This window comes from Ammospiza nelsoni, chromosome 11 (assembly GCF_027579445.1).
Source record: "Ammospiza nelsoni isolate bAmmNel1 chromosome 11, bAmmNel1.pri, whole genome shotgun sequence".
Classification (NCBI taxonomy): domain Eukaryota; kingdom Metazoa; phylum Chordata; class Aves; order Passeriformes; family Passerellidae; genus Ammospiza; species Ammospiza nelsoni.
Window position 1 is genome coordinate 8,284,053 of NC_080643.1, and position 13,909 is coordinate 8,297,961.

Here is a 13,909-nt window from a genome sequence, read left to right on the forward strand (position 1 = left end):
CATTTTCTGCTTTGGTATTTTTTCCTTTGTGATATCTACATGATGACAAGTCCCCACTCACAAAAAAAAATGGTGGAGTGTTTTAAAGTTTTTCAATTACTTAAATATGCAAAAATGGAGAAGAAAGCATATTAGTGACAAGTTATATGAAGTGTAGTGCCTGAAAACTCTGCTAGTAAGGGTAAAAGCTTAATGAGGCTGCTGAGCAAGGAGATCCAATGGAAGTAAATGATGGCAATCTCTGCTGATGTGGTGGTTAAAAGCAGTTGAGTGAGACAGAAGTTAGCAGGGTTAAAGGGTTGTCAGGCACTGGAAGAGGCTGTTCAGGGGAGTCACCATCCCTGGAGGTATTTAAAGATGTGTAGATGGGGCTCTCAGGGACCTGGGTTACTGATGGGCTTGGTTGGATCCGGTGACCTTACAGATGTTTTCCACCTAAATGATTGTATGGTTCTATGATCTTTTCCTTTTCACATGTGTTAAGGGGTTTCAGATGCTGCATCAACCCATCAAATCTCTTTCCATTTCTGTCATATTTACAATTCCATTTTTTTCTTTTTTAGCACAATGATTTCTCCCTTGTTATAGCTGAACAGAAACAGGCAAAACTCTGATGAACTAGACTATATATTTAGTGTTGTTAGATGCAAAAGGGTGGCAAATTGGGGAAGAATTTCTTTTTTATTTTGTCATTTCCAATTACAGCAATTGTAGGTGTTGCTTTTAGCAAACAGGAACCATAAATATTTAGACATAGATGTGATAATGCATCTTTTAGCAGAAGAATGTATAGCCTCAGAGTCTAACTAGCTATTCTTGAACACCACAGAGCTAACACACTTTTGTACAGACTGTAGCTGAAGAAAGATTTAAATTTTTTAGGATGCCAGGGAAACAAAAACACATTTGCTGCTATAAAAATTTGGTGCTGAGTTCTATCACTGTCTGGATTGAGGATGGAGGGACTTAAGAAATTTGCCATCACAAGTGAATAAAGCTATTTTGAAAAATGAAAAAGGGACAAATTATTGAAAATACAGCTGACTTTGGAAATAATTTGGAGCTTATGTCAGTACAGCAAAAACGTTTTGATTTAATGCATCTCTGTGATGTCAGCAAGTCATATTCTTTTGACAAGAAGATACTTTAAAAGATTTAGGAAGATATGTAGATCATGGTGGGGCAACAGGCTGGAAATTGACATGGGATAAAGTACCATTAGGTGAGGTGTGGGAGCTGGAGAGAGCTTTAAATCTATTTTTCATGAAATTTATACTTTAATAATCCAAAACCCGTTCATAAACACTTCATTTCCATGTATTTGAGTGATAGATGGAGTTGTAGTTTAGGCAGCAAAGACCACCTTCCAAAATCATCCCATTGGCCTTTTCCTTGTAAAATGTGACATGGGGGCTGATCAGCCTTTCTCAAACACTCTGTGCAATTGTGAAGCACACTGAGGATAAATTGTGCATATTGCAGTGCCTGGGTTAGCTACCACAGCTAAAGGTTTAACAGCAATTGGGAGCAATTTTCACAGGCTCCAGGTCTCAGCTCTGGCTCAACATGTCTTTTGCAAACCCCTTTCTATCTGTAAGTGCCTTTGAGCTCTCCAAGCTCTGCAGTTGTCATCTGTATATGCTCAGCAGATTGCTGATAAATCCCACTGCTCTTAGTGTCTGACAGTGAAAGGAATGCCCAGATGTTGAGACATCACTCCTCCTAGGAGCCTTCTAGAATTGAGACAGCCAGAAAGTGCTTGCAGTCTCTCACTGTGTGCCTAATTTCTCCCATTCAGTTTTGGAGTGACCACTCATCTGATGCAAAAGGCAGAAGAAAGCACATCAGGTTGTTCCCTGCTTGGTCTGTTTGCTGGGCTCTGAGATCTTCAGGCTTTTGGCTCTGAAGCTCTGACACAGCCCTGTCTGAAGCAGTTTTTAAGAGTAAAAAGTATAATTAAGGATAAGGTGTTTCTTAGCACTTGTATTTTAATCAGGTATCTGATGGACACAACTGTCTGCTGATTTCTGGACATATTTTTAGATCTGTGATAGTGGAAAATTAATTGTGGAAGGAATAAAATAGGGTCTGACACTTATTTCACAGCACCTTCTCTAAGGCACTCCTTGGTAGAATGTGTCACTTAATATTTTAGGTTTTTTTACCTCAGTGCATATGAAAGAAGTCACTGTGTGATTTTTCCAAGATACAAACAGAATAACTAATAGTAAAAAAAAAACAAAAAAAACCAAAACTTCATTCAATATTTTAGATGTAGCTCTTCTGCATCTTTGCAGGTCTATTTCTTGGAAGACTATTTCCTGGGAAGTGTTAGTTATCCACTCTCTGGGCTCACTGTAGTGGAAAGCTAAAGCTATAGTTTATCAGTTCTTAACATTTCTCTGCAATTATTTGAAGCCTAATCCTGCAAGTGTGCACATGCCAAAGTTAAATTGGTCTTACAGGATTTTTTATAGGATCAGGCTCTTCATCTTTTACTATTGCTAGATTACTTTTCTCATCTTCATCTTGAGTAGTTCTTATTCACTGATTCTTTGTTTCTTGGACAGCAGAACAATAGCAGCTAAATATTAGGAAAACCTTTTCTTAGAATAACTCTTTATACCTCTGCATTTTCTGTTTGGTTTGAAAGAGATTATATTTCACATTTATTAATCAAGAAACTTTAAAGCCTCTTATGAAGTAGTTGCTTGCTTTGAAGTAGATGAGTTCTTTGCTATTATAAGGGCATGTCACAGTGACTGATAAGAATTTGGTATGAAAGAACATCTTTACTGTAGAACAGCCCCCAGTGTTCTTGCAGGCAGCACAAGTGCTGCAGTTGTTGGAGGTCATCGTGTCCAAGACATTCAAGAACATTATCCTGAAAAGCCTTGGCACTTCTGTGGGCAGCCCTCATTCCGTGGGTGTTTGAAAAGTCCATAGCACAGCCTGTCCCTGGTCTCCACTGAGTGGTTAGCCATTACTGCAATATAAATAACATTCATCATCCTTTAGGCTGGCAGGTAATAGCTGTGCTGGGCCAGAGACGATGGGGCTCTCTCAGAAAGGAAGACTCAATCAAAACTCTGCACTGCTGTTATGAGTGCTGACCTCAATAAGTTAATTCTGAGCCTGACAGACTCGGATGGGTAAGGGCAGCCTGGCCTCTCAGTGGAACCCTGGGCATCCCTGGCATGCTGAGATGGGTTTTGTGGTGCACTCCCCTGTTCCTCCCCAAATTCTGTGTTTCCCTTGGTGCCTGCAGCCTCCTGTAGCAGATGCAGCTGCTACAGCAATGCACATCCAGGGCTGTGCATGCAGGGCAAAGAATGCCCAGCCCCTCCCCAGCCTTGCTCTTGTGCCCTCCTGGTTTCACTGCCTGTCTGCAGTGCCCAGCCTAGACCGGAGAGCACTGAAAAAGGGGAAAGTGTGAAAGACAGAGGTTAACCCAAACCCCTGTGTCTCCATCCTCCTCTGCCTGCCAGACCTGCATCATGGATCTCTTCTAATGAACCTGAGTGAAACTTCCTACTGCGAGTTCTTCAGTAATTTATAAAATTTTGTAAAAAGCCAGCAAAAGAATTTGCTTCATGCTATCCTCCTTCCCCTCTGGCATTCAGGCAAGCAGTGAGAGACTCACTTAGGAAAAGATACTTTGACTTAGTGATCTCATTCAGCATGTTATGCTAAATCATTTCAGCACGAATACCTATTAGTAATCATTTCCAGTTCCAGGAAGGATGAAGGAGGCATTTTGGCATATGAGTCATGAACCTGCTGGGCTGTTTCTTCAGGCTGGCAAAACAGTGGAACTCTGGTGAATTCAGAAGTTTAGTCAAACAAGCCTGAAGTTTAATTCTCCCTGAATGGCTTTGACTGTGACATGCCATCACTCCGAGCTGCAGACAGCATCCTGCCTGCTGCTGGGCACTGAGCCTGGCACAGGGCTGGAAACCTGCACAGCTGCACTGAGCTGCTCAAAGGTAAGGAATGAAGTAAAAAGATAAATAAGCCCTCATCCAGGTCTGTGAGACAAAATGGAAAGATGCCCAACAGCTCCTGTGAGCATCAGATTGAACTGTTCATGAAAATTAATGGCATGCAGAGCTAATAGGCTGTTCCTTGGCCTCAGAATGATATTGTACCTTCTGGGAACATATTGTAGCCTGCTGGGAGATCAGTCTGCTGTGTCTGAACTCCCTTGGGGTCAGACCCTGCTCTCTCTGCACCCTGCGTGGTTAAACCATAGAAAAGAACAGAGGCAGCACAGGATCTCAGGAGTTTTATGGGGTGTTTTTTAAAGCTCTGCTTTTCCCAGGTACAAGTTTATTTCCTAATCTCCTGTTGCAGCAGCAAATAAATTCTTCCCAGTAGGCTTCAGATTTTACCCTGGTCTTGCCAATGCTGCTTTTTCTGACTGCAGGCATCAGAGGAGGCTCTCCTAGCCAAGGAGTATGAGCTTTTCCCAGTTGATTCCAGAATCTTGTGATATTTTAGTGACTCCAGCAGGGCAGGGCAAATGAACTGTGTGTGAATATTTCCAGCTGGGAGTATTGCAATAGAACCTAGAACTGTGCCAATAATTGTGGTTTTGATCTCGTAGATGGATGGACAAAAAATCATTTTTAATTAACCTGAAATAATGTTTTTTTTTTTCCATCAAATGAATTTCCTTTTTGTTTTAAACAGGATAATTTATTTTCTGGACCATAATATTTTGTCTGAATAGGATTGGAAATCTCCTGGATAATGCTGGCATGCCCTGCAAGCTTATTCCATATCCTCAACCTAGATGAGGCAAAACTGACAAATTTGTCAGTAAGGCCCAGTATCAATACTGGAAGACATCCTAGGGTCACATTTATCTCCCTAGATGAAAACCCCACTGTTTGTGGCATTTTCTGCCCTTACCAGCTGTGTCAGGTATTTGACACCTGAAATCTCTGAGACCTTCCTCTATGCTGTCTGTGTTGCTGCTCTTACTTCAAGATAGCAGGATATCATAATGTGATCTGATTAAGAATCATTTCATTCATTTCTCTAGATCCTATGGAAGATCTTCTGTAGGATCTAAAGAAATGGAAAGAGCTCAGCTATAGAAAGGAATTAGAAGTGGTAGAAGGTTTCCCATTGAGGCAGCCATCTCTCATGATCACACAGTGCCCTTTACACCTAGGCTTTGTCTGGAGGGCAATGTACATTTGGCATTTCACACACCATGGATCAGCCTCATTGCCCTCTACTCTGGCTGTCCCTCTGCATTCCATCACTGCTTTTGATGCTTCTTACCTTTCCTGCTTCAGGGGTTTTACTGTCATTGTCCTCCCAGGTTAAAAGGCATTGGCTGCCAGGATCCACTTACATTTCATCTATAATATAGTAGATGCAAATTTTTGTGACCATTGCAAAGGATCTCTTGGCTCCTTGTGTAGGATGTTTGTTGTGTTTAGCTCATGGAGTATTTGCTCTGCTGTGTCCTTGATGATACTTCATTGGCAAGTGACTTTGTGACAAAAAACCTCCAACCAAGGACAACTTGCTGATAAGAAGATTAAAGTGAACATGGTCTCTGAGGCCTGATCATGCTGTCAGTGCTTAGACTTGCTCAGATGCTTCTGGTGTATTCCCAGCCCTGAGGTAAAACTGTCTTCAGATCTCTGCTTATCCTTGGAGGCGCTGTAGGTTGACCTCATTCTGGTGGGAGAACATGCCCCATTGGTATCCTAGGTGCTCATGTTTTTGGAATTGATGATATGGAAACCAAACAAACCTATCAGGGAGCTGCCATTTTCTAAAGAGAGGTTTTTCTTTGCCAAATTAAAATGCTGCCTTAAACTTCAAATGGTATGAAAGAACATCTTTACTGTAGAACAGCCCCCAGTGTTGTTGCAGTTCAAATGAAATGCTCCCCTGTTCTCTTTAAGGTTCAGGATATTGGAGGAGGTAGTTGGTAAGCACAAACCAAATCACACCGAAATCCAGTGCAGACCTGGCAAGGGATTAAGGCCAGAAGAGAAGAGAAGCTGATGGTAAAATGAGGATAGAATGAGAATGGATTTTATCTTTTGTTGCAGTGGTTTTGCCAGGAAAGCAATGCAAAGTAACCAGAGATCTGTTGCCATATTGGGGGCAAAGAAAGTGTTATTTCAGTTGGAGAAAGGAAATTTTAATAATACATTGCAGCAGAGTGAGAATTTAGTTTAACAGAGTGTTAGCATAATTGTGCACAATTTGGTTTTATTTAAATACATTAAGCACCATTGTTTCTTTTCCATGTTAAGGATTGACTTTGGTGCTAGGTTGCTGCAGTTTTCCTTAATTGCTTTAATCCTTGGCCTTAAGAAAATGAATATTTTAAATTCACACTTGTTAAGTACACTGCTAATGAAGAACAGGCTTTAGCAATCTTTGGTGAGCCCAAACTATATGTTAAAAAAAAAAAAAAAAAGAGAAAGCAAAGAGAAAAAAAAGGGAGAGGGAGAAGCTAATCACCAACCATTCTGTTAATGCTTATTTTAATCATCTTGCCTGCCCTTGCTGGCAGACAGAGCCATTTGGCTGCAGAGGCAGGAGGCAGCCATCGCCTCAAATGGCACTGATGTTGAGAATTGGGCCCAGGAGGACAATCTGACTTGTCAGTTTATATAGACATAAAGCTTCATTGTTGTGCACAGACACAACTAGCTTTTTAAAAGCCTATTTCCCTCCTGATGATGTGAGAATCTGCTCCCCTCTCTCCTACTGTTCTCCAGCCCTCAGATTTATTAGACTGTGTTTGTAGCCCTGCTCAGTGTTTCTGTGGTGCCACAGGGGCAGGTGGGGACCAGCAGTGCCACAGTGACCAAATGCCCAGCTTTGCACCACAGGGACCTGTGCGGGCTGGGGGAGTGAAGAGCTGTGACTGCACACTGGGTGATGTCTCCTCAAGAGAGTTTTAACACACTGATATCCCCGATGGAATATTCTCTGTGGAATTAAGTGTGTGTTTTAAAACGCACAGGATGCTCAGAAGTGAGGAGCTAACAGCATTTCCTTGGGGGCCAGAAGAGAAACATCTCCAAAATTCAATTAATTACCAGAAATGTATGATCTGTTTTCAAAAACAGCTCATGCTGCTATTTTGCATGTGCAGGAAACTTTTATCTTTCTGACAACTAAAGAGTTGCAGCTAGCAAAGTGAGCTTACAAATTCTTCTGTCTGCCTGTGCCTCCCCGTGCTGCAGGGAGCCCCTGGAAGGGTTTCAAGTAGCGCAGTGCAGCATTTGTCCCATTTCAGCTTTTGTGTCCTGCAAATTGGAGAAAGTGACAACTGGTGCCCACATCAAGCAGTGGCATTTACTGCTCCAAGGAAAAGAAAGCTTCAAAATCCCGCTTGGCTGAGTTACAACCCAATTTATAGCTATCCAAGCACAGGTATTCCAAAAAACAGGGAAACAGGGAAGTAAGGCAGCCTTTGTCCCACTTTGCCTGGATAGCTGGAGCATTGTGTATGAGGTTGCCAAAAAATCCCCTCCTGCATTTAAATGCAGAAATTGATCATAGGTTTGTGGTAAACATACAAGCAAATGCAGCTAAACATTTGTGTCTCCCTTTTGCTACATAAATTACTTCAGTGGACTGGTATCTTGCTTCTAGGGGTTGTAATCTCTGTGGAAGTGGGAAGGTCTTGCAATAAATAGAGTTTTAATGGAAGGCCTGTTTTAGAATTTCTCTTTTCTTTGAACGATGACCTTTTTCTTTTTTTGTAAGAAAAAATCTATTCTCTTTCATTACATGAGTGTCTCTGAAGGGGCAAATGCACACAACTGCCAGGCCACGTACAGCATGGGCTCTGTGCAGGGTTCTCTTCAGCGGAGGCATGATTGGGAGCAGTAATTGAGATTAGCTCCCTAGGAGATGGGCCTCTGCTCTCCTCCTGGCTTTTTTCTCAGTAAAATAGTTGCATTTAATGCATTTATGAGTAGACTATAAGTGCTAAGATACTTTCTTCCCATACCCCTGCCATTTCTGTGGCAGGCTTACTGAAGAAATAACAATACATAAAGCTGCATAAACACTTAAGGTCTTCAGTGTCTGCTGCCATTGGCACTTTCATATTTTCTATTTGAAGATAATTTCATTTCACACTTTTACATCTGAAGAGCCAGTTTTTGAAGACCTCCAAGTATATTTTTAATGTACATAATTGAAGTTTCCTCCTGCCTCTGTGATTACATTAAGTAACAGTATTAGCAGGTTTGATGCAGAGAGGTGAAGGGACCTTGTGAAGTTCTGGAGTGAATCAGGGCAAAACAGCTGAGTGCAGATACATCCCTGAACAAGCAAAAGGTGGATTGATGACCCATCTACAGCTATATAGAGTAATACAACATATGAAGCCCTTGCTTCCCTGTATGAAAGTATGGTCCTTATGAGAGCTGGTAGATATTCCAGGATGTGCTCCAAAGTGTTGAGCAACATTGAAAACTGGAATGACTCTCAAGAACTTTGCTTCTATTTTTGGGTTTGGGTTTTTGCTTTGGTTTTGTTGGTGTTTTTTTGGTTTGGTGGGTTTTTTTTGGTTGTTGTTGGTTTGTTTTTTTTCCATGAAGAATAATACTACTGACATTTAAAAATTCAGATTGTCACCTGGTAGTGCACTGGCTTCATTCAGCCAAGGCCTGTGAGCAGCAGCAATTGCTGCTCTCTGAAGGTGAACACCTCAGGTATTTTACCAAGAGGTGACATGTTCACCCAGCTGTACAAAAGGGGGTCTATCTTCACTGGTATGGTGTCTCCTGGGACACCAGGAGGGAAATGCTTAGGGAAAAATGAGAAGAATGAACATATGTATGAAATGGTGCAGCTTTTTGTCTCCAGAAAGGCAGATTCAGGGAGTCCTTTGCCATAAGTGGATTCTCAGGTGATTTTCTAAAAAAAAGATAAGCAAAGCAGCCACTGACTTTCAACAAGAGTGAGATGTCTGAATGCCTTAAAGACTTTTGAAAAGCCAGCCCTTTATCCTCTGTATCAGGTTCAGTGGCAATATTGACACTCAGCAGGATGTTATTGGCATGTGATTTTCTCTTTTCATCTTGCACAAGGGCATGAGGCAGAATTGCCCTCTGCTTCTGCGTGAGCAGAGGAGTTGTGGATTGATGTATCAGCACTTCGTGTTTCTGGGCTGTTCTCAGGAACATGTGCAAAAGGGAAATAACAGCAGAACAAGGACACTTCCCAGGTTAGGTAATGTGCTCCACTGACATCCTTTACTTTGCTTTTAAGGGTGATAAGCATAATGAAGCTGAGAACAATCTGGTGTTTTTCCACCACTTTTAGCAACTTCTTGTCATTTTGAGCTGCTGATGTTTCTTCTCAGGTGCTACCTGGTGATCCTTTTAACGTGTTTATTACTGTTGCTTCTTCTCAAGAAATAAATTTGCTGAGAGTAAAGAAAGTTGCTCATTAGGGCAATGTAATTAAAGGAAAAGTAGACATCATGCCAAGTTCCGTTTTCTCTACAAAGCACCACCTTGGAGATTGCCTGAAACTCAATTACTCATTGCTATGCTTATTAGGGAGAACAATGTGCTGAAATGATCCCCACTTCTAACAACCTTGTTTTCTACATGTGAATCATGTTAATACTTTTTGCTTTAGTGCCTTAATCACCATGTGTAAAATGGGTCTGTTTCTAGAGGGGGAATAGGGAAGGTGGGCCACATGGTGGGTGTTCTCTGAATTGCCACTCTCCATGGAGAGTTTCTTGTTTCCTGCTGGTCCACAGTCATTTTGTGGCACTTTTTCTTTGTTGTTGTTTTTTTCTTTTAATTACATGGAACAGTATTTATTAACAGATTACATCTTGATAGTCGGATTTCCTCTGGTGAAATGAAAATGTTCATCCTCTGCCTTGCTCTCTCTCTTTGGGGGAAGGAGTGTTCGGTATTTTTCATGTCTCAGTCTCTTCTTTGTTACCTCATGGCTTCACCAAGACAAATCATTTCTGCAACAGAAAGCTGGTATTAACACTTGCTAAATAACCTTGTTCTGATAATCAGTCTGGTGCCCAGTTTTTTTCCTTGATCAGAGCTACTCTGATACTTTCCTGCTGTCCTCCTAACATGATGTCTTCAGCTTCTCTGGACAGGCTATGGCCCCAAAAATCCTGTGTGCCCCTGCAGGTGTGTTAGAGGGAGCTGTAAATACCAATATTCTGTCCAGGGCTTTGGAAGAGACCTGAAGCCATGAAGGAAACATGATGTTCTTCCATCCAGCCCAGAACATAATTACCCTCCTTAGCTTCATGCTCAAGCCTTCTCCTCTAAACACGCAGGAAACCTTTGTTAATGGGGTATTCCATCAGAACTGAAGGACAGAAGTCTTAATCATGAATCATGCTAGTAAGGACAACCAAAATTGCCATGGGAATGTAGGGAAATTGTTTGAGGTTCAGGCCCAGTGGTGGCCAAGTTCATTTAAGATACCAGTAAGTTTCCCTAAGATGCTTCTTCAAAAATGCCACAAGCACTCATAAAATAGTTGGGTGCAAACTTCACTTTTGATCAAAATCATGGATGAAACCATGGAAGTGGCTGGATGTTGAAAATATCTAAGGGAGAGAGAGAGAAGTCATTTGTTCCGAAGCAAAAAACTTGACTGGCAAAGCTTCACTCCCAGAGTGGAAAAGAAATGTAAGGCTGTTTTCTCTTTGGTGCATTTCTCCATCCCTGGAATTGTTGAGAGCTATATTGCATGAAGCTTGGAACAAACTCATCTAGTGGAAGGTGCTCCTGCCCATGACTGAGGAGTTGGACTAGATGATTTTTAAGGTCCTTTCCAACCCAAACCATTCTATAATTCTATGATAGGAAGATTAAATTAGTCCAGGAGATCAATTCATGTACCACTGGTGTCTTATATATCATGTAAGACAGGTATCCTTGTTACCAGCTATGTCATATGAATATTAAGAAATCACTGCTCCTAAGCAATTCTGTGTGTTCATCTCAGAAGGAAGTGAATGGCTGGACAGTTAACCATTCCTTCTTCTCCTTTCATGTCAGAATATTTCAGTCCTTTTATGCAGCGCACAGGCGGACGTGATTGAAAAGGAAAGTCTTACCCTTTGATGTTTGTTTGTTGTATTATCCACTTTTCATGGCTCTATTATTCCAGAATCCTATTGAGCCATTCATTGGCAAGTGGAAATTTCCACTGCAGTCAGTAGGGTATTTCTGCCTCTAAATCACTTAATTTGGCCCCTGATACTTAACTTGGGGCCAGATTATCAAAAGTGTTGAGCACCAGCTTTCTGAAGGCTTAGCACCTCCCACTGAGGAAAGATTTTCAAACTGTTCTAAACAGAGCAGCTCCTGTTGTGACCCTTTAAGGACAGATTTGCAAAAGAACTCAGCAGTTCCATTTCACCAAGGAGCTGAGTCCCTTCCAAAATATGTCCAGCTTTGCTTGGTGCCAGGCTGGAAGATAAGAACTTTTGAAAATGTAGATTTTAGCAGGCTCTCTGATGTGGAAAAATACTAAGTTCCAAACATTGGGAAGGACTTGAAACAAATGCTGGCAAAGAGAAAATACCTCCACGTTTCAAGATGTGCCAATTTTATTGACTGATAGAGGGGCTGGAAGAAAATTTTGGATCTGAACAGGTTTTCCCATAATTGCCCACTAGGAGGTTTTCTGCACATTCTCCTGCAGCAGCTGCCAGGCAGAATGCTGGGGCAGAGCACTGCTGTGCTGAGGCAGCACAGCAATTCCTGTGTTCTCAGAAATGCATTCACTTAGCAAAATGTGGTTTGTAAGCAAAGTAGCACAAAGCAGCCATTATTCTTCTACCAATATTTCTGGGGAATAAAAGACACAAAAAAACCAACACAACAAAACAAGACCAAAAAAAAAAAAAAAACCCAAAAGGGAAAAGATTGATTTGAACCTCATAACAATTGAGTGAATTTTACAATTTTATGTTTGAAATTTTAGACCCAGGATTCCCCTTGCATGCTCTATACTGCCTTGTTTTCCAGAGAGCCTTTTCTGGTGTGGCTAGCAAGAAAAGTCTTCACAGAACAGTTTGTGTAACCTTCTGGAAGCTTCTGGGTTTCTAGGTTGAGTGTTGGTTCTTCACCTGAAAGTTATTGTAGGCAGGTGGCAATAGAGGATGTGATGCAGAGAGGATATTTCAGTATCTAAAATTCATGAATTTAGGCTTTAACCCTAGGCAGCACTTAAGCTCCCAGGAAGGCAGTTCTTAAGACTTTCAGAAAACTGAAGGTGATCATCCTACACATGTGTTCTGGAAGGTGGATGTTCCCTCCCCAATGGGAGCAGGCAAAGGAGCACTAAAGCCTCAGCAGCCATTTGGGGACCTGGCACAGCCCAGTGCAAAGCTGACATTTGATTTTGGTCTCCTGTGCTGCAGAAGCCTTGGCACATACAGACTTCAGTCCTCTGTGAACTTAGAGGGTGCTTTTCCTTTGCTTATCCAGCCCCACTTTGACAGAAAGTAGTTTTTAAAATAATAAAATAGATGTAAAAGAAATAAAGCAAAGGAGGAGGCACAGCCTTGCTAAAAGCCTTTACTGCTGTCAGAGGACTGTGCAGCTTCTGTGATTATCCCTTGCGTTGTTCAGCAGTGTATAATTTAATGATTGCATCCAGGGCATGCTATTAACTTTCTTTTCTACTTCTATGACCCCAAAGCTCATTAATTCTTTTTCCTATTCCCCAATTGACACGTGTGTATGTGTATGGGGAGGGCAGTGGCTAAAGAAGTGTTATGGATTTCATGTCTTTGCTTCGTCTGCCACATTATAGCAAATGACTGTTGATTAGGTCTTTCTATAGATCATTACCAATTGTTTTCTACCTTGCAAATGCTGCTATTACGACAAATCTATCATATCCTAGAGATCCTGTGCAGCTTGTTATTTCTGTGTGATTTATTACACTCGCAGTAGAAATGTTGTTAGTGAACATTGGGGAAGCAGTGAATATATTGAGAAATATCAATGTATCCTCATGTTCTGGCTTGCAGTGACAGTCAGTGATCCATCTCACTGACACTTACCTTGTTAACATTTTGATCAGATGGCAAATTTGTCATTTTTCCTGGTAACAAGTATAAGTTTGTACAAGAATTGCAGAAACATGGGGAAGATAAAGGACCCCTCTCTTAGTTTTTTCCAATGTGATGTAATCAGTAATCTTTCTGGAAAATGAAATAATTACTCTGTGAAAAAGCTTATCCACTAGAAAATGTGCCAGTGTTAGAAAGCTCAGATTTCTCTTCATTTGAGGATTGAAAGAGTTCTCTTTGCAGCCATTACTGACACATTGATTAACACACCAAACCAACATGAAATGATAATATAGAACAAAGAGGTTTACAGTCAGATTTCCTCTCCTTGATTATAGTGAGGAACACAAAGATCTTGCAAGTAAAAGGGAAGGCATTATCTCTGGCAACAATGGAGTACAAAATGCTACAAAAACAACGTTGCAAATTTCTTCTAATCCTCACACTCAAAGCTTTTTCTCAGCGGGGCTGTCAGCTCTGCAGCTCTCCTGTTCCAAAGCATGGGCATGAACACTGTGCTCACAACATGAGTGGCTACACAGGGGGAAATTACAGCCCCTAATGAAATAGAGTCACCTCAAAGAGCCAGTGACTCACTGACAGCCCACAAACATGGGGAAGGGGATAAGAAGAAGAGTGGGATGTTGCCTTTGGAGATTTAGAGTTGTTTGCCGTCTCTGTGCATGGCGTTAATAAGGGCTTGTCCATGCAAGGGAATGAACATGGCAGCACTGACACAAAATCATAGAATCAAAGAATAATTTAGGTTGGAAAAGATTTCTAAGATCATCAAATCCAACCATGAACCCAGCACTGCCAAGCCACCACTAAACC

At 41.4% G+C, this 13,909-nt stretch overlaps 1 protein-coding gene across 3 annotated transcripts in view; it reads left to right on the forward strand.

The window, feature by feature from the left end:
• FHIT (fragile histidine triad diadenosine triphosphatase) overlaps window positions 1-13,909 on the forward strand; it is a 517,032-nt gene that overhangs the window by 435,917 nt on the left and 67,206 nt on the right. The window lies entirely within an intron of this gene.